Here is a 21149-nt window from a genome sequence, read left to right on the forward strand (position 1 = left end):
TGTTTAGGATCCCTTGCAGAACAGCAGTGGCAAACCCTGCTCGATCTGGAATATAGAGGTAAATTATAATGCTTGGCAAATGTATGCACGGAGGTCCAAGTAGCAGCTTCAATAATGTCTTTGGTAGCCACCTCGAAGAAGGCTGTGGTAGTGGCTGTTGCCCTTGTAGAATGAGGTCTTATGTTCTGTGGAATTGGCTTTCCATGGAAGGAGTAACAGAATCAGATGCACTGTCCTATCCATTTGGAGATTGTCTGTTTGGAAATAGCTTTTCCTTCCCTTCCTGTTGCATAGGCTACGAAAAGTTGGTCAGTCTTTCTGCTATTTTTGTTCTGTCCAAGTAGTAGCGTAGCTGTCTGTGTACATCCAAGGTATGCAGTATTCTTCCCTCTGTTTTGTGGGTTGGGAGAGAAGGTAGCCAGGTGTATTGCCTGGTTTAAAGACACTCTGCATCCCACCTTAGGCTTAAATGTAGGATTGGTCCTCATGGACACTCTATCTTGGTGGAAGATTAGAAAGGGTTGCACTGCCATTAAGGCCTGTAGTTCTGAAACCCTCCTTGCTGAAGTAATTGCCAGTAGGAAAGCAGTTTTCCATGACAGGTGTTGTAGGTCTGCTGTTGCTGCTGGTTCAAAAGGTGATAGTGTCAATTTCTAGCACAAAGTTCAAGTCCCAAGCTGGCAATGGTGGTTTCCTTGGAGGTTTTACATTCTTGATTCCTCTGAGGAAATGCCTGAGCAAAGGGTGTGAAAAAACAGGTGGATCCAAGCTGTATTCTGCTGAAATAGCTGATGCATGAATCTTGATGGAGGAGTAGGACAGGCCTGAATGAAGTAGTTCGGCCAGATACTCCAGAATGTTAGGCATATCTATGTTTGATACATCTTTTCCTCTTTCAGAACTCCAAATGACAAACCTTTTCCATTTTCCAGCGTAATTCCTTCTAGTTGAAGGCCTGCGTGCTTCGAGAATAATGTCTTTAACTCTTTGTGAAAGTTCTGTATTAGCAGCTGCTATGTGATGTTCCATGCAGTCAGTTGCAGCGTTTTAGGTTTGGATGCATGGTGCTGAAGTTGTTCTGAGTTAGCACCAAAGGCATCAGGGGTTTTGGCCACATCTTGTTCGAGACATGCTCCTCAGCAGTGGGTACCAATGCTGTCTTGGCCAGTTTGGAGCTATCAGGATTATCCTTGGACGTTCCTCCTGATTTTTTAGTAGTACTTTGTGTATCAAGGAAGAGGTGGGAATGCATATGCTGTTAGGCCTTTCCAGCTGAAGGAGAGCGAGTCCACTTTCCATGCTAGTGGGTGGAATGTCCTTGTGCAGAATTTTTTGAGCTGGTGATTGAGGGTGATGCTAATAGGTCTATCTGAGGCATTCCCCATTTCTTTCAGATGGTCTTGAAGATATCCGGTGCAGCTGCCATCTGTGGGCATCCGATGTGGTCCTGCTTAACATATCTGCTAGAGAGTTTTCTTTCCTGGCACAAATATTGCCTGTAACTGGATGTTGTAGCTGAGTGCCAGGGTCCACAGTTCCAAAGTCATTCTGCATAGGGGGTAAGAATGAGTGCCTCCTTGTTTGTTGATGTACCACATGACTGTGGTGTTGTCTGTCCTTATCATCAACTGGTCCTCCTTGAGAAATGGTCTGAACTTTTGGATTGCCAGTTTTACTGCCAGCATTTCTTTTAGGTTGATGTGCAGGTGAAGTTGGTCCTGTGTCCACATTCCTTGTACGCATTTGTCCAGCATATGCGCCCCCCATCCTAGGTCTGAAGCATCTGTTGTGATGGTCTGGCTTGCTTGACCCTTGCGAAAGGGCAGGCCTGGGTTTGACTGGCATGCCTGCGCCCACCATAGGAACTCCTGTTTTAAGCATGGTATTAGTGGGATTTCCGTTTCTAGGCTGTGTCTGTGTTGGGACCATAAATTCTTTAGGTACCACTGTAGTTTTCTCATGTGTAGTCTGGCAAATGGAACCAAGATTATGCATGATGCCATGAAACCCAAGGCCTGCAGTACCTTTCTTGCTGTTAACTTGTTCAGTTTTGTTAGTGCCAAGAAGTAAAGAGGGAGTTCTTTTGTTTTTCTGTAGTTAGGAATGCCATTTGTCTTACTGTGTCCAATTCCGCTCCCAGGAAAGTCCTTGTCTGGGATGGTATCAGTCTTGACTTTTGTAAATTGACTGTGTATCCCAGTGCTTGAAGCAAGTAAATGACCCTTTGTAAATCTGTTGTCAGCTTGCTTTTGTTGTCTCCTTGAATCAGGCAGTCGTCCAGGTATGGATAAATTTGAATTCCCTGTAGTCTGCAATGGGCGATTACTGATGCCAGGCATTTTGTGAATACTCTGGGCGCAGTAGATAAGCCAAAGGGCAATGCTGAGAATTGATAGTGCTCTGATCCTGCAAGAAATCTGAGGTATCTTCTGCAGATTGGTCAATGGGACGTGCAGGTATGCCTCCTTGAGATCTAGAGTTACCAGCCAACACTCCTTGCCCAGCATGGGAAGAAGTTGCTGTAGGGTCAGCATTTTGAATTTTGGGACAATGGTGTAAGTATTCAGGGTGGACAGGTCTAGAATTGGTCTCCAACTTTTTTCCTTTCTTGAACTAGGAAAAGTCTGGAGTAGAACCCCTTTCCTTGCTCTGCTGTTGGCCCTTTCTACACAGCTCTCATTTTTGGTAACACCATTATCTGTTGTAGGGCCTCTGTCTTTTGATTTGGAGGTAGATTTGGCATTCCTCTCTTTGTTTGGTAAAGTGTGGAAGTGGAACCGGTAACCTTGATCTATGGTTCGTAAAATCCACTTGTCCTTTGTTATGTGGTGCCAGTTTTTTGAAAATAAGGTTAGCTTTCCACCTAGAGGAGCTGCTATTTGTTCCCTGGTAGGCGGATTTAGGATTAAGTCACTGTGGTTGTGTTGATGTAGTGGCAGGTGTTGAGTCTGTGCCTCTGTTGTTGCCTTGCCATTGTCGTCCTCTGTAGGCACCTCCTCTGGATTGGTTTCTGCCTCTGGAACGTCTATTCCTGCCCCTTTGAGGTCTTGTGGAGTCAGGAAAGGACCAATTTTTGGCAGGCCAGTTCCTGCTAAACCTTGGGGGTTGAACCTGCAAGAAATCTTTAACTGTCTGGACTGATTTTGCCTTTTCTTCCATTTTCTTCATAACCTGCTGGGCAGGTGTACCAAACAAACTTGTTTTATCCATAGGAGCATCTAGTAATTTAGATTTCACATGATCCGTAAAGCTTGCTCCTTTAGCCATGCATGCCTTCTAATTACAGTGCCAGTCATGGCTGATCTAAATGAAGCCTCCAGTGCATCATAGCCACATTTTAAAGAATGGTTACTAACCTGCTGTATGTTATTTACCATTTCTAATACATATTTCTTATCAAGAGATTCATCAGTGGTTAGCTTTTTAGTTAACTGATCAAGCATAAACTCTGGTATTGTATCATGTGAAACTGACAGTTTAAAGCTCTAGCTGAGAGAGTGGCTGAAGTGTAAACCTTTTACCCCATCTGTCTAATGACCTAGCTTCCCTTTCAGAAGGAACAGGGTTTTAGCTATGGTCGCTGCTACTGCCTTGGGACCCTGGGAAATAGTTTCGGGTCTGCAAGAGGGGCCTTGTAGAGGTGGTGATGAGTATCTGGCACCCTGTAAAATCTGTCTGGTTTGGCAGGGGGTGGGGGTAAAGAATCTGGAGCCGAGCAGACGTCATTGAATGCATCATCCACCACAGACCGAACAGGAGGTATAGCTAAGGGCCTGTGCTGTGGAAGGTGCAAAAGGTCCTAAGTCTTTTCTGGAGTCTGAAAAATCCTGTTGCTGCCATTGAACTGTTCTCATGGCATGCAAGGTTTCCCCAAAGGAGAATTCTTCTGGTGGGGAAGCAGCTGGAATGGATTCTTCAGCATCAGAATCTTCAAAATTGGAGAAAGGAGCCTCTGGCTGGTCAGTTATGTCTGCTTCATCAGCAGAATCATCAGAGGACACTGGCTCAGGGGGCTCTGCCCTAGGTCTCTTCTCTGGGGCCTGAGTGGCCCTGTCTGGGTGAGATTGAGATCCTCTAATTAATGAAATTAAATCTTCTGCCAAAGTAAGCATTTGAGAACTAGAAGAGGGCCTGGTTGAGGAGGGTTTAACAGGCACTGCTTTAGTAGTCTTGGCTGCTTTAGCCCTGGCGTAAGGCCTTAATGGACATGGCTGCTGAGGCCTAGCAGCACCACGTGCTGGGGTAGATACATCCAAGGGAATGGTGTCTGATAAGTCAGTGGTAAGCACCGTAGTGGGTAAAATTTCTGAGGCCGATTCAAGAGTGTTAGCAGGGACCTCAGTTGTAGAGATAGATTCAGCTGTATTTTGATCAGTTTTCTCGGTTTCGCCGAAACCGAGACACTCGCGTTTGCTTAACCATGGTTTCGCCAAACCGCGGACCGCGAGTGTCGGTCTTTTCTTTGGCTTTGGCAGAATGCGAGTCGAGGATCCGGCGGCATATGTACGCAAAATCAGAACCGAAAAACTGTTCTGCAAACTCCGACCATCGCCTAAGCGCTCGTCGGGTTGAAAGAAGCACAAGACCGAACAGGCTGCTACGTCATGGGCTGGGCCTAACAAGGCAGGCAGTAAGAGTGGAAATCTTTATGAGGTATTTGTTTTCCACAGGTTAAACAATTATTAACTTTTCTGACATCGGCTGAGGCAAGAAAGAGTCCCCAACGGGTACTTAGCTTTAGAAGTCTTCGGCGTAGTATTCGCAGAAGTAATCTCTGGATCCGACCGACCGCACTTGCGAACAGCTTCTGCTTCAAGCCACGCCGCAAGAAAGACTGAAGAAAATGGCGCCGGCTGATGCTTTTATACCCGAAGACCAACAGAGATGACGCTGCGAAGTGCGACATCAGCCGAAGCCGGACCCGGACTTTGGAATCCGGCCGACTGAAGGGCTGCCTGACGACAGGACAACCCAGTTGTTATGACTGCAGATGCATCCATGAAGGACATCAGCCTTCCCCTCTGCCCCTGCAGCAAACGCCACCAGTAGTTGATCAGATTTTCTTAGAGATTTTGTCCCGTTTCAATAAAATCTAAGCTGTCTGTGTACATCCAATGAATGCAGAATCCGCTCCCCCTTGTTCTGTGGATTGGGAAAGAAAGCTGGCAAATTAATGGTCTGATTATGAGCCACACTGGATACCACCTTAGGCATGAAGGATGGATTGGTCCTGATAAGACACCATGTCCGCATAAAAAATAATGAAAGGCTCCACTGCCATAAGAGCCTGTAATTCGGAAATCCTTCTAGCTGAAGTGACTGCTAAAAGCAAAGCTGTTTTCCAGGAGAGAAATTTTAAGTCTGCAGTAGCAGCTGGCTCTAAAGGAGGGAGAGTAAGTTTTTCCAATACAAAGTTGAGGTCCCAGGCATGGGATGGAGCTCTCCTGGGTGGTCTTAAGTTTTTGACCCCCTCTGAGACACTGCTTTAGCAGAAGATGAGAGGCTCTGTGTTGTACATGGATTTTTATGGAGGAAAAGGACAGGCCCTTGTGAAGCATCTCAGTTAAGTATTGTAAAATCTGAGGAATATTGGGCACTGCTGTGCTTATCCCTTGTGATTGATTCCAGATACAAAATCTTTTCCATTTGTCAGCAAAAGATTTTCTAGTACTAGGCCTTCTTGCCCCCAAAATGACATCCAGCACAGGTTTGCTGAAAGATGCTAAGGATGAATTCAGGTGATTAGCCACACTGCAAGATTCAAAGTTTGGAGCTGAGTGTGCAGAATTTGGTTGTTCTGCTGAGACAGTAAGTAAGGGATCTGAGGCAGGTGCCATGGTGGAAGGTGTGACATTTGCGCAGGAGTGGGTACCAGTGTTGGCGAGGCCAGTCTGGAGCAATCAAAATAATTTTTGGTTTGTCCTGTTTGACTTTTAGTAGAACTTTGGAGAGCAGAGGCAGAGGGGGAAAAGCATAGACTGATAGTTTTTTTCCAGCTGAATGATGGGCATCCACTATCCAGGCTTTTTTGTGATGAATTCTTGTGCATAATTTGTCCGACTGATAGTTCTGGGGTGAGGCAAAAAGATCTATGTCTGGACTCCCCCATTTGCGTGTCAACATGTTGAAAATCCGTGGTTCCAGTTTCCATTCGTGTGGGTCTATGAGATTTCTGCTTAGTTCGTCTGCCAGAGTATTCAGCTTTCCTGGCAGGAATTGAGCTTGTAGTTGTATTTGATAGGTCAAGGCCGTGTTCCACAATGCCATGGCTAGTCTGCAAAGGGGGTAGGAGTGTGTACCCCCTTGCTTGTTTATGTACCACATTCACTGTGGTGTTGTCTGTCTATCATTAATTGTCCTGGATGAAGGTAGTCCTTGAAGGCTGTCAGTGCATTCTGTACAGTTAGCATCTCTTTTTGATATGAAGGTGCATTTGATTTGGGCTCCATTTCCCTTGAATGCACTTCCCTGCCAGATAAGCCCACCAAACATAGTCTGATGTGTCTATAGTTAGGGTTTGTGCGGCAGGGGGTGGAGTGAATGGTAGTCCCTTGTTTTGGTGGCAGGCCTCTGCCCACCATAGGAACTCTAGTTGCAGGCAAGGTATGATAGGAATCATTGTTTCCAGGCTGTGACAATGTTGACTCCATAAACATTTTAAGTACCACTGAAGTTTCCTCATATGCAGTCTTGCATATGGAATTAGAAGAATGCAGGAGGCCATGAACCCCAAGGCTTGCAGAATTTGTCTTGCAGACAGCAGTGTTTTTGTGGCCACCTGTTTAAAGTAAATTACCAAATGAATTTGCTTTTCTGGAACTCGAAAACAAAAACTTCAGGAGTCAGCCAACCGGCACTTGCGAACTGCTTCTGCTTCGGGCACCGCATGGCAAGAAAGACTGATGTAATGGCGTCGGCTGCATGTTTTATACCCCTGACGACCCGACGTCATGGAAGAAGGGACAGCAACAGACGCAGGACCCAAGACTTTGTTAATCAGGCCGACTGAGGGCAACCTGCCAGCAGATTACCCAAATGTAATGACTGCAACAGTGAAACACGAAGAACATCATGTGGAAGATTCCAGAAGGCTCTGCAGGACTGCTCTAGTAAAACCTGCCCTGGCTCTGGAGACGTGGTCCAATTTGTAGTGTTTGGTGAAGTTGCGAATTGTGGACCAGGTGGCTGCTTCTAGAATGGATGCTGTGTTCAGCCCTTTGAGGAAGGCTTTGGAAGTAGCCATGCCTCTGGTAGAGTGAGCTCTCACTCCCTGGGGTAAGTGCTTGCCATGGTGAGAGTAGCAGAAGGAAATGGATTTTCTAATCCAACAAGAAATTGTTTGTTTGGAGACTGCCTTGCCCAGAGCTCTGGGCTAGAAGGAAACAAACAGTTTGTTAGATTTTCTGAAGGACTTAGTTTTGTCTAGGTAGACTAAGTTGCCTGTGTACATCCAGGGAATGGAGAATGCTCTCACTGTTGTTAGTCGGAGAGGGGAAAAAAGTAGGTAGTTGAATGGATTGGTTTAAGGACAGTTCGTTGACCACTTTAGGCATGATTTAGTGCATAGGGTCACCCTATCCTTGTGGGATGTGGTGTGGGTGGGTGCCAGGCCATGAGGGCCTGCAACTCTGACACTCTCCTAGCAGATGTTATGACTACCAGCAGAACAGTCTTCCATGTACACATTTGGAGCATAGCAGTGCTAGCTGGCGCAAATGGGGCCAGTGCTTTAACAGAACAAAGTTTAGGTCCCAGGGTGGTGGGATTGGTTTTCTACGTGGTCTGTTGTGTAAGACTCCTCTCAGGAAAAGTTTTACATCAAGCCTGGATAGCAAAGGGGGATCTAGAGGTAGGCAAGCTGAAATGGCTGAAAGGTGGACTTTCACTGAAGAGTAGGAAAGGTTGTCCTTAATTAGTTCACACACACAAGCAATGACTAGGGATGGGTCTTGTCTGGCTGGATTCCTGGTCATTACTTTGACACCATTTAGAGAATCTCTTCCATTTTGCTAAATATGATTTCCTAGTAGCAGGTTTCCTGTCTTCCCTCAGGACTTGTAAGCATGTCCTCGGAGTAGTGGTGTCTGAAAGGGATTAGACATTTAACACCCAGAGAGTTAGGCTTAACATCTGTTGGTGAGGGTGAATTAGAGTTTACTTTTGTTGTGTGAGTAGGTCCACCTTGTGGGGTAACTTGTGGTGATTGCCCTTGGCTAAAGAGAGAAGTAGGGGAAAGTACAGTTCTGTACACTTACCATAAATGTAGATGTTCAAGTGTATTCACTGTTGCAGTCATCACATTTGGGTTATCCCTGCCAGAGTAGCCCTCAGTCGGCCCAAATACCAGAGGCTTAGTATTTCTGCATCGGTTGCTGTCGCTCCAGGATTGACGTCAGGTTGTCAGTGGTATAAAAACAGGCAGCCGGTGCCATTACATCAATTTTTCTTACCCTGTCAGGAGCCCACAATAGGGAGCTAGGTTATGGTGGAAGAACACCACCAGCAGAAAGTCATCATTCTCTTTCGGCTTTTCCCGTTAGGGGTCGCCACAGCGGATCATCTCTTTCCATTTCTTCCTATCCTCTGCATCTTGCTCTGTCACACCAACCGCCTGCATGTCCTCTCTCACCACGTCCATAAACCTTATCTTAGGCCTTCCTCTATTCCTCTTACCTGGCAGCTCCATCCTTAGCATCTTTTTCCCAATATACCCATCATCCCTCCTCAGCACATGTCCAAACCAACGCAATCTCGTCTCTCTTGCTTTGTCTCCAAACTAATCTAATATACCGATTACTAATCCTAATCCTATCCATCCGAGTCACACCGATTGCAAATCTTAACATCTTTTACTCTGCCACATCCATCTCTGACTCCTGCCTTTTGTCAATGCCACTGTCTCCAACCCATATAACATAGCTGGTCTCACTACACTCTTGTAGACCTTCCCTTTCACTCTTCACGGATACCGCCTGTCACAAATCACTCCTGACACTCTTCTCCACCCATTCCACCCTGCCTGTACTCTTCTTCTTCTCTTCCACATTCACCATTACTCTGAACTGTTGATCCCAAGTACTTAAACTGCCCACCTTTACCAACTCTACTCCTGCATCCTCACCATTCCTCTACCCTCCCCCTCATTTACACACATATATTCTGTCTTAGCCCTGCTGACCCTCATTCCTCTGCTCTCTAGAGCATATCTCCACCTCTCCAGAGTCTCCTCAACCTGATTCCTACTCTCTCTACAGATCACAATGTCATCTGCAAACATCATAGTCCACGGGGCCTCCTGTCTGATCTCATCTGTCAACCTGTCCATCACCACTGCAAATAAGAAAGGACTCAGAGCTGATCCTTGATGTAATCCCACCTCCACCTTAAACGGATCTGTCACTCCCACTGCAGTCCTCACCACTGTCACACTACCCTCGTACATATCCTGTACACCAGCAGAAAGTAAATACCAAAAATTCCTTGTAAGGAGAGAGAGTGAGAGAAGACAAGGGGGATGGAGGGAGGGAAACCAGGACTGCAACAGTGAATACACTCGAAATAGAAGTTATGTACTTACCATAACGTTCCATGTGGAGTGTTCATCTCGCCTTTGTTCTTACACATGGGTTCTGAGCCGATCCTCGGCTCCGTGCCGGCCTCTTGCAAGCTCTGCATCGAGAAGAAGCTCGAGACAATCTAATACCCACAATCCCCCTCTGCCTTTACCTCAGATCTAGTTTGCAAGCAAACCAATCTACATAACAGCACATTCATGCCATACATCTATACATACATAACAGACACTTATAAGTATATGTGTATACCAACTATGTACAGAGAATAAAGACAGTAGCAAAAATGCTTCTGGCCAGGCATCAAAGAACATTCTTCCTAAGGGTGGGAGGGTGGGACTGTAAGAACAAAGGCGAGATGAACACTCCACATGGAACGTTATGGTAAGTACATAACTTCTATATGTGATAGTGTTCAATCGCCGCTTGTTCTTACACATGGGTAGCGCCCCTAGCTCCTAAATCCTGAGGAACTCACGGAGGGCGTTCTTGAGCACAGTGGAACCAAAGGTTGCTCTGTCCCTAGAAACCTTATCTACTTTATAATGAGAAATAAATGTATGTGGCTTAGACCAGGTAGCAGCCGCACAAATAGCATCCAGAGGTAGGCGAGCTGCATGAGCCAAGGACGTAGATATTGATCTTGTGGAATGTCCTTGGGTTTGTTCAGAAGGGGTTGATTTGCAGAATCGTATACATAGATTATACAATCAGTTAACCACTTTGAAAGAGTTCTTTTGGTAACTGGAAGTCCTTTCCTGCTATCAGCAAAAGCCACAAAGAGTTGATCTGTTTTCCTGTGATCTTTGTTCTATCCAAATAAAACCTTAGCTGTCTGTGAACATCCAATTTGTGCAACATATACTCCATTTTGTTGGAGTGGTTTTGAAGAAAGTGGGTAATTCAATGGACTGATTAATGTTGTTAATAGAACACACTTTAGGAGGAAGGATGAATTGGTACAAAGAGAAACTCTGTCAGAGTGAAAGATTAGATAAGGGTGCTTGATGGAGAGAGCCTGAAGTTCAGACACTCGTCTAGCAGAAGTAATGGCTACCAGAAAGAGAGTTTTCCAGGACAAAAATTTTAATAGGCAAGAAGAGGCAGGTTCAAAGGGGGGCAACATTAATTTAGATAGTAACAAGTTCAGACTCCAAGGTGACGTGGAGATCTGACCGGAGGTCTAATATGAAAAACTCCTTTTAAGAAGGCTTTACAAAGTCTGTGAGCCATGATAGGAGCTCCACACTCTTCCACATGGAAATTGAAATGGCAGCCAATTGAACTCTTAGAGTAGCAGGAGAAGCACCCTGATGAAATAAGTCTGTTAAGAACTCTAAAATCTTATTCAAAGGAGCTGTAAAGGGATCAACGTGGTGTGTATACACCCAGAATACAAACCGTTTCCATTTGCTAGTATATGTTTTAGTAGTGGAAGCCTTATGAAGCCACTAATATATTCTGGACTGCTGGTGACAAGAGATCAGACCTGGCTAAGTTGGAATTGGAGCAGCCAAGCTGCTAGATGGAGTGACAGGAGCGGGATGGGGAACCCCTGACGAGTGAGTCAACAGATCCGGCTCTGGGTCCAGAATCCAGGGTCCCCGAATGCAGTGAATTTTCAGGAGAGGAAACCAAATTTGTGACGAGGCCAGAATGGAGCAATGAGAATTATCGTCCTCTGAAGGTTCCTGGCTTTCTGGAGAAATTTCGTATCAGAGGAAATGGAGGAAATGCGTGAAGGAGTCCCGGGGCCAATCGTAAACCAGTGCATCCCTGGGGACTTCCCTGGAGGGTAATAGGGCAAAGTAGCTCCTGCATTTGGCGTTCATTGGAGACGCATAAACAGGTCGCAGGAAGGCTGGCCCCATGTGCTAAAAAATCCTGTTCGCCACTGACTGTTTCAGAGACCACTCGTGTGGTAGCAGAATTGCTCTGCTCAGCTTGTCGGCTATGACGTTGGATGACCCGGGATGCGTTGCTATTAGAAAGCGACCCGTGGACTCTGCCCACTGCCAAATTCTCATGGCCTCTCTGCATAGTTGATAGGACCTGGTTCCCCTTGTTTGTTTATGTACCAGACTACCGACATGTTGTCCGTCTGAACTGCAATAGTCCTTAGAGGAAGAAGGGAGAAAAGTGTTGCAACGCTAGAAACACTGCCCTCAACTCTAGTACATTGATGTGCAGATTGTACTCCAAATTGGTCCATTCGCCTTGGACTGTCTGTCCCTGAAAGATGCCCCCCCACCCTATCAGGGAAGCGTCCGTGGTCACCGTAACTGGGATGGGTAGCACAAACGGCCTCCTGTGAAAGGTTGCACGTTTGTAGCCACCAGTTCAGGTCTGTTTTGCAAGTCTTTGTTATGAGAATCTCGTGTGTTAGAGGTAGCTGTTGAAATGACCATTGAGCAAACAGTAGCCATTGTAGAACTCTCATGTGCAGCCTTCCCAGGGAATTGCAATAAGGGAGGCTGACATGAGGCCCAACACCTTCAGAACTAGTTTTGCAGGAGATTTCCTTGACAAGAGTAGAAGACGATGTGAGTCTGCAGCGATACTATCCTTTCTGGGGAAGCCGCAGAATTAATTGCCGTGTGTTTAACTCTGCTCCTATGAACAAGATATTTTGTGATGGCTGAAGTAAGGATTTTCTGAAATTTACGGAGATCCCTAGGTGAACACACAGTTGAAGAACATAGTCTCTGGCCTGCAGTAGTTGACCGGTGGTGGCTGAAAGGAGCCAGTCGTCCAGATACGGAAACACCTGGAATCCCTGACGCCTCAAGTGAGACGCTACCACTGCCATGCATTTGGTGAAGACCCTGGGGGCTGAGGTCAGACCAAAGGGCAGGTCTCGAAATTGAAAGTGACTGGCTCCCAGCCGAAGCGCAAATGATCTCTGGATGCCCTGGCCATTTTGATGTGGTAGTATGCATCCTCTAGATCTATTGAGCACATCCACTCGTCCTTCTGTAGAAATGGAAGGATCGACTGAAGCGTGACCATTCGAACTTTTCTTTCTTGACGAAAGTATTGAGGTAACTCAGGTCTAGAATGGGCCTCCAGTCCCCTGTTTTCTTTGGAACTAAAAGAACCTTGAGTAAGTCCCGAATCCTTGCTGGTCCGCTGGGACTGGCTGGATGACTCTTTGTCTAACAACTTTGAAATTTCTAAAGCTGCTGGCTCTCAGATGGGCGGTACATCTGGGAGTCTTATCTTTGGAATGGGATAGGAAAAGAAAGGGTATGGTGTAACCTCTGGTAACTACGCTTTTACCCAATTGTCTGTAGTTATATCTTGCCAGGCCTGAGGGTAAAGGCTAGCGACCCCGACTGCCTCCAGAGCAGGACAGTCGGGCCTCCTCTCAGGAGTGCTGGAAAGGTTTACCAGGGAGTGTATCCCTGTCACCTTGATGTTGCGGACCCCTCTGCCACCAGGCGGCGTCTTCCACCTCTGCCCCTCCTCTGCCTCTAGAGGGGACATCACCCTGTGTGCCCGAAAGACCCTGATTTTGTTTCAAACCACATTTTCCCACCGCTGCCCTTTGGGGCACGGTCTGGTTGGGGTGGAAAACGGACTCCGACAGCAGACAGAGTCTTTCCCTCTTGTTCACACCGGTAAGGGTCTCCTTTACCTTGGGGCCAAAAGAGTGGCACCGTCAAATGGGGCGTTTAAAGGAAGACTTGAAGGCTTCCAAAACATAGGCGATCCAGGATTGTCTACGAAGAGCAATCGCTGAAGCTGCTGCCCTACTCGAACCTTGGTTGCGTAGGAAATCAGCCTCATGGACGAGTTAACAATCGATGTTAGGGTATTAAGTTGCGCTGTCACTTTCTCTGAGACAGCTGCATCTGTAGAACCCTGGAGGGTATCTCCCAACTCTTTGACTAGATCCCTCTGCAGGCGTGTAAAATGGGTCAAATAGTTCAGGGACCGCATGGAAAAAGCCGCTGAACTAAAATGCGCCTCCCATATCTATCCATCGTCCTAGAATCTTTATTAGGCGGATGGACAGACGAAGAAGACTCCGACATCTCCTTTTTCGTGGCTGCAGCCACCACCATAGCGACTACTGGAACTCCTTTAGTAAGGTAGGACTTATCCTGAGGTGCTGTGATGTACTTGTTCGGTTTCCTAGGAACAGGTTCCACTGTGTCAGGAGCCTCCCACGCCCTTCGAGCAATAAGTTCCATTAGTTCGTCGAAGGGCGGAGTGACCCAAGAGGAGGAAGGGCGAGCACCAAATGCCTTCAGCAGAACTGACTCATCCTCAGAAGGGGGAAGGGACTGCCAGTCACCTCTCTGTTTCAGGATCTCCAAAATGTCTGAAAAAGAGACATCTTCTGAAGGTGACTTAGGGGACCCTTCTGACTCATCTAAGTCAGTATCAGATGTTATGGATTCTTGTGGAGAATCCAAGTGTCTCCTCTTACAGTCTCTTCCTAGGGACTTCCTCGTGGGAGCATCCAAGAAGCCTCGAGGAAGAGGGGCACCTCCAGGGTGGCTGAGACACTGGTGCCCGACGCTTGGATGTGGCCGTGGGTGCAGATGAAGACAAAGGCCCTTTATGGGAGGAGAAACTGCTTCCACTGATGTGGTTGTCTGGGTAGACAACACCTTCCTCATCAGGTCGAACGCTCCCGGTCCCGATCGAAGAATCTCCCGGCTCAAGAAATGGGAAGAATCCCGACACGGGCACCGGGCATCGACCCGAGGATGGAGCCGAATCGATCCGCGAGGCCCGAGGGAGAGTCGGAACCGACACGCCGGTTCGACTCTCGCCCCGAACCAAGAACAGACCGTCGGCTCCGGACTCGGTAGGTCCGACGGAGTCGAGGTGAGGAACAGACCGAGAAAGGACGGTTCTGGACCCGAGGGCTCCACAATCAGCAGATCAGCCTCTTCCGGCTCCAAAGACTGAATCGGTCTCGGAGGAGGAATGGATGGAGATACAGGAAGGCGTTCAAGTTTCGACACCAGCTGGGTGGAAAGCGAAATAAGTTTAGAGAGGGCAATGCTCCAGCAGCTTCTGCACCACACGATCCACATCGACATCCGAAAGTTTAGAGGAGGAACGGGTCAAGGAACGAAGACGGAGCCGACCTCAATATGGCCGAAGGGAGGAGCTCCATCACCGGTTCCAAGACTCGAGGCTCAGGAACCGACACCAGTTGAAGACTCGGCCCCAAGTCTGTGGAACCGGTGATCTAACCTTTGAAGAAGAGCTCGGAGCCGATGACTTGGGCTGATGTCTTCGATTCCTTAGAGGACTTCGATGCCTGGTCAGAAGCATCCAAAGCCTCTTGGAAAGCTGGTTTCAACAGACCCTGTCCATTAGTTTCCTGCCTATCTGTCATGACCCTCCCACTGAAAGAGTGACAAATGGAGCAATCCTCTTGTAAGTGGAGAGGGCCAAGGCAGTAGACACAGGAACTATGGTTGTCAGTGACCGACATTTTTGGCCACACTGACAACGCTTGAAACCAGACTTTGCCTTCTCAGACATTGTAGGTAATAAACAAGTCTAGAAACAAATACACAGTCAAATCCGGAAAAAAGTCACAATTAGGTAAATGTCACAATCAGGTAAATGTCAAATCCGTTAGTCACAATCAGGTAAATTTGACTCAATATAGTAGTATATGGTAAGGGTGTAGGCCCCGTACAAAATACCGATAAAAGGGTTAACGGTACCAAAGAACTACGGAACCACAACACAATCACACAAGAAATACTGACAATATTAAGTTAAATAAATTTTTCAATAAAATACAATAAAAGTTATATCTTATCTTAGAAAACCCTCGAGCTAGCTCCCAACGATGCGAATGCAGCAGCGGCAAACTAGATCTGAGGTAAAGGCAGAGGGGGATTGTGGGTATTAGATTGTCTCGAGCTTCTTCTCGATGCAGAGCTTGCAAGAGGCCGGCACGGAGCCGAGGATCGGCTCCGAACCCATGTGTAAGAACAAACGGCGAGATTGAACACTATCACATCATCTACATTTATTGTAAGTGTACACAACTGTACTATGTTCTTCGTGTTTCACTGCTGCAGTCTTCACATTTGGGTTGATTCCCAAAGCTGAAGAAAAGGGTGAAGGCAGTCAAGAGGACTGGGGGCTGGCTAGGATGCCCTGCAAGACTGCGGTGGCAAAGCCTGCCCTGGATTTGGAGAAGATAGGCAGGTGGTAATGCTTGGTGAAGGTATGAACAGATGTCCATGTTGCAGCCTCCAGGATGTCCCTGGTGGAGACCCCTCGGGGGAAAGCTGCAGAAGTGGAGGTTGCTCTGATGGAATGTGTCTTGAGCCCCTTGGGGGGAGGTTTCCAGTGCTATTTGTAGCAGAAATGGATGCAGTGTGCTATCCATTTGGAAATTGTTTGTATGGATATGGCCTTGCCCTCTGCTTCTGCAGCGAAGCTGACTAGCAATTTATCAGTTTTTCTAAGAGACTTAGTCCTGTCTAGATAGAATCTTAGCTGTCTGTGGACATCTAGAGAGTGCAGAATCCTTTCCAGCTGGTTTATGAATTAGGGCAAAAGGTGGGCAAATGAATGGATTGGTTGAGAGCCACACTGGACACCACTTTTGGTATGAAGGGTTAGTCCTGCGGGAGACCCTGTCAGCACAGAAAATGATGAAGGGCTTTACAGCCATAAGTGCTTGTAGCTCTGATACTCTTCAAGCTGAAGTGATGGCCAGAAGTAAGGCCGTCTTTCTAAGAGATAAATTTTAACTCTGCTGAAGCTGCAGGTTCAAAGGGAGGGCAGGGTGAGCTTTTCCAACACAAAGTTTAGGTTCAAAGGGGGGCAGGGTGAGCTTTTCCAACACAAAGTTTAGGTCCCAAGCTGGGGTAGGAGATCTTCTGGGTGGCCTCGAATTGTTAGCCCCTCTTAGGAAAGTACAGTTTTGTACCTACCATAAATGTAGATGTCCGATAGGTATGCATCTGCAGTCAAAACATATGGGTTGGGGTTGTCCTGCCTCAGGCAGCCCTTCGGTCGGCCGGATTCCAAAGTCTGGGTCTGGCCTCGGCTGATGTCACACTTTCCCCGACGTCAGAGCTTCTGGGGTATAAAGGCATCAGCCGACGCCATTTTCCTCAGTGTTTCTTGCCCCAGATGCCAGGTGCCCTCTAGGAAGGCTAAATTTGGATAATGCTGAAAAGCTCCAAACAGTAGCAAAATATATACATATATATATACAAACAAACACCATAATAGATTCCCCCAGCTAGCTAAAAGAGGGGTAAGCACCCTAGGAATACCACAGAGGGGAAGGAGGGTGGGTAATCCTGACTGCAGATGCATACCTATCGGACATCTACATTTATGGTAGGTACAAAACTGTACAATGTTCTTCAAGGATGCATCTGCAGTCATAACATATGGGTAGAATACCATAGCCAAACTGGGGGAGGAGGTACTAAGAGAAGGATGGTGTAGTTAAGATCCCCTGCAGAACTGCAGTTGCAAACCCTGTTCGGGATCTGGAGTATAAAGGTAGATTGTAATGCTTGGCAAATGTATGCACGGAGCTCCAAGTAGCAGCTTCTAAAATGTCCTTGGTAGCCACCCCTCGTAGGAAAGCTGTAGTGGTGGCTGTGGCCCTTGTGGAATGAGGCCTGATATTTTCAGGAGCTGCCTTTCATGAAAGGAGTAACAAAAACGAATGCAATTTCCTATCCATTTTGAAATTGTCTGTTTGGAAATTGCTCTTCCTTGCACCCCAGTTGCATATGCTACAAAAAGTTGGTCAGTTTTTCTGTTGGTTTTAGTTCTGTCCAGATAGTAGCGTAGTTGTCTGTGTATATCCAAGGTGTGCAAAAGTTTTTCTCCTTTGTTCTGTGGGTTAGGGAAGAAAGTAGGCAAATGAATAGCTTGGTTCAAGGATACCCTGGATACCACCTTTGGTATGAAAGTAGGATTGGTTCTCAGTGACACTCTATACTGGTGGAAAATAAGAAAAGGCTGCACTGCCATTAATGCCTGTAACTCGGACACTCTTCTTGCTGAAGTGATTGCCAGAAGAAAAGCAGTTTTCCAAGACAAAAACTGTAGGTCTGCTGATGCTGCTGGTTCAAAAGGAGGTAGTGTCAATTTTTCCAGCACAAAATTGAGATCCCATGCAGGTAGAGGGGGTCTCCTCGGAGGCTTAACATTTTTGATCCCTCTCAAAAATTGTCTGAGCAGAGGGTGAGAGAAAATAGGTGGATCCATATTGTATTCTGCTGAAATTGCTGAAGCATGAATCTTAATGGAAGAATAAGACAGGCCATTGTGGAACAAATCTGCTAAGTACTCTAGGATGTGTGCTAGGTTTGCCACTGTGACATCTGTGCCCTTTGATGTGCTCCAAATGAGAAATCTCTTCCATTTAGCTGAGTATGTCTTCCTCGTGGAAGGTCTGCGAGCCTCCAGGATAATGTCCTTCACCCTCTGAGATAAAACAGTTTGGTTTGGTTTTAAGGAATTTTCCAGGCAGTTAGTTGCAATGTTTTCAAGCTTGGATGCAGGGTCTTGAAATTGTTCTGGGTTAGAAGAAGAGGCCATAGGGGAAGAGGCCATGAGCTCGCCTGAGACATGCTTCTCAGTAGCGGATACCAGTGTTGTCTTGGCCAGTCCGGAGCTATTAGTATCACCTTTGGCTGTTCCTCCCTGATCTTCAGTAGAACCTTGTACATCAATGGGAGAGGTGGAAAGGCATATACTGTTAGGGCATTCCAGCTGAAAGAGAGAGAGTCCACCCTCCACGCTTGTGGGTGGTATGTCCTTGAGCAGAATTTCTTCAGTTGGTGGTTGAGTGGGGAGGCGAACAGATCTATCTCTGGCATTCCCCATTTCTTTGTTATGAGTTTGAAGATGTCTGGATGCAGCATCCATTCATGTGCATCCGTGGTGGTTCTGCTTAAGCGGTCTGCTAGTGAATTTTCTTTTCCTGGTACGAATTTGGCCTGCAGCTGGATATTGAGATTCAGGCATAGGTTCCACAGATTCATTGCCATCCGGCATAGAGGGTAGGAATGTGTGCCTCCTTGTTTGCTTATGTACCACATGACCGTGGTGTTGTCCATCCTTATCAACAGATGTCCTTGCTGGAGGAATGGTCTGAATGCCTCGATTGCATGCCTCACTGCCAGCATTTCCTTTTGGTTTATGTGCATGCTTAGTTGCCCTTGAGGCCATAGGCCTTGAATGCATTTGTCCTCCATGTGTGCTCACCATCCTCGGTCTGAGGCGTCCGTGGTGATGGTCTGCCTTGTTTTTGGTTTGTTGAAAGGCAACCCTCTGTTGGACTGGCAGGCCTAAGCCCACCACAGGAATTCCTTTTGAAGGCATGGAATGATTGGTATCATGGTTTCTAGACTGTGACTGTGTTGAGACCATACATTCCTTAGGTACCATTGTAATTTTCTCATATGCAGCCTGGCATGTGGAATCAAAATTATGCAGGATGCCATGTAACCCAGGGCCTGCATGACTTTCCTTGCAGTAAACTGAGTTTGTCTTGTCAAAATCATGAAATAATCTGGAAGTTGTTTTTGTTTTTCTTCTGTGAGAAAAGCCATCTGAGTGATTGTGTCCAGATCCGCACCCAAAAAGGTTATCCTTTGGGATGGCACTAGTCTTGACTTTTGGATGTTGACTGTGTATCCCAAGGCCTGTAGCAGGTGTATGACATAGGTCAAGTCCTTTAACAATTTTTTCTTGTTGTCCGCTTGTATTAGGCAGTTGTCCAGGTATGGATAAATCTGAATTCCCTGAAGTCTGCAATGTGCAATTACTGTTGCCAGGCATTTCGTGAATAATCTGGGCGCAGTAGATAAGCCAAAGGGCAATGCTGAGAATTGATAATGCTCTGATCCTGCAAGAAATCTGAGGTGTCTTCTGCAATCTGGTCAGATAGGGACGTGCAGGTATGCCTCCTTGAGATCTAGAGTCACCAGCCAAGACTCCTTGCCCAGCATGGGAAGAAGTTGCTGTAGGGTCAGCATTTTGAATTTTGGCACAATGAGATAAGTGTTGAGCGCGGACAGGTCGAGAATAGGTCTCCATTGGTTTTCTTTTCTTGGTACCAGGAATAATCTGGAGTAAAATCCTTGGCCTTGTTCTATAGATGGTACCCTTTCTATAGCTTTCATCTGAAGTAACTTGCTGATTTGTCTTAAAGCCTCTGCCTTCTGGTTTGGTGGAAGGTTTGGCATTCTGCCCCCTTTTGGCAAAGTGTGGAAGTAAAACCTGTATCCTTTGTCTATTGTTTGCAATGTCCATGTATCCTTTGTAATGCAATGCCAGTTTTTCGAGAATAAAGCCAGCTTTCCGCCCAAGGGAGCTTCCAGTTGATCCCTGGTAGGCGGAATCAGAGTCAAGTCATTGGTTCTGTCCTGTGGTAGTGGTTGTAGTTGTAGCTGTTGCACTACTCCGCTGGTTGGCAGGCTGCCATTGACGGCCCCTGTAGGCACCCTTTGATTGGCCTCTGCCCCTAGGGCATCTGTTCCTGCCCCTCTGTGCTCTGGAGGTGTCTGGAAAGGACCAATTCTTTGTAGGCCAGTTTCTGCTGAACCTCGGAGGTTGGACCTGCAGGAATTCCTTTACTGTTTGCACAGATTTTGCTTTTTCTTCCACCTTCTTTAGTATCTCCTGTGCAGGGGAGCCAAATAAATTTTGTTTCTCCATTGGAGCATCGAGGAGTTTAGCCTTGACATGGTCTGGCAAAGATTGCTCCTTTAGCCAGGCATGCCTACGAATTACTGCCCCAGTCATAGCTGATCTAAATGAAGACTCCAGTGCATCATAGTCACATTTTAAGAAATGGTTACTGACCTGCTGAGAGTTGTGTACCAAATCCTGAAGGGATTTATGGTCTAAAGGTTCAGGAGAGGAAAGCTTCTTATTCAGCTGATCTAACAAAAATTCTTGGTACTGTATCATATGGAATTGACAGTTTAATGCCCTGGCAGAAAGAGTAGCAGATATATAAACCTTTTTTCCCCATCTCTCTAATGCTCTAGACTCTCTTTCAGAGGGTAGGGGATTTTTAGCAGTAGCAGCTGCAACCCCTTTAGGGCCCTGTGAAATAGTTTCTGGGTCTGTAGCATGGGCTTTATACAGGTGGAAGTGAGAATCCGGGACCCTGTAATATCTGTCAGGTTTGGCAGGGGCCGGGGGAAGAGAATCAGGTGCAGTACTGACATCATTGTACACATCATCAATTACAGTTAGAACAGGTGGTATGGCTAAGGGCCTATGCTGGGGCAAATGCAAAAAGGTCCTTAATCTTTTTTTAGAATCAGAGAAATCCTGACCCTGCCATTGAAAGTGCTCCCTCATGGAGTGTAAAGTCTCCCCAAAGGAAAATTCTTCAGGTGGGGAGGCCGAAGGAATAGAGTCTTCTGCATCTGAATCCTCATAAGGCGAGTAGGCCCCTTCCTGATGGTCTGACAAATCAGATCCATCCGTGGAGTAATCTGAGGAGAGAGGTTCAGAGGGATCAGTCCTGGGCCTCTTGTCTGGAGGAGGTTGGGAGGCCCTGTCTGGGTGAGGTTGGGAACCCCTGATTAAGGATATAAGGTC

The 21149-nt window shown here is 46.7% G+C and overlaps 1 protein-coding gene across 1 annotated transcript in view; it reads right to left on the reverse strand.

Moving 5' to 3' along the window:
* PAXIP1 (PAX interacting protein 1) overlaps window positions 1-21149 on the reverse strand; it is a gene marked incomplete in the record, with an annotated part of 1449657 nt that overhangs the window by 292038 nt on the left and 1136470 nt on the right.

The sequence above is a fragment of the Protopterus annectens genome, chromosome 3.part1 (assembly GCF_019279795.1).
Source record: "Protopterus annectens isolate FY-2018-M chromosome 3.part1, PAN1.0, whole genome shotgun sequence".
Taxonomy (NCBI): Eukaryota; Metazoa; Chordata; order Ceratodontiformes; family Protopteridae; genus Protopterus; species Protopterus annectens.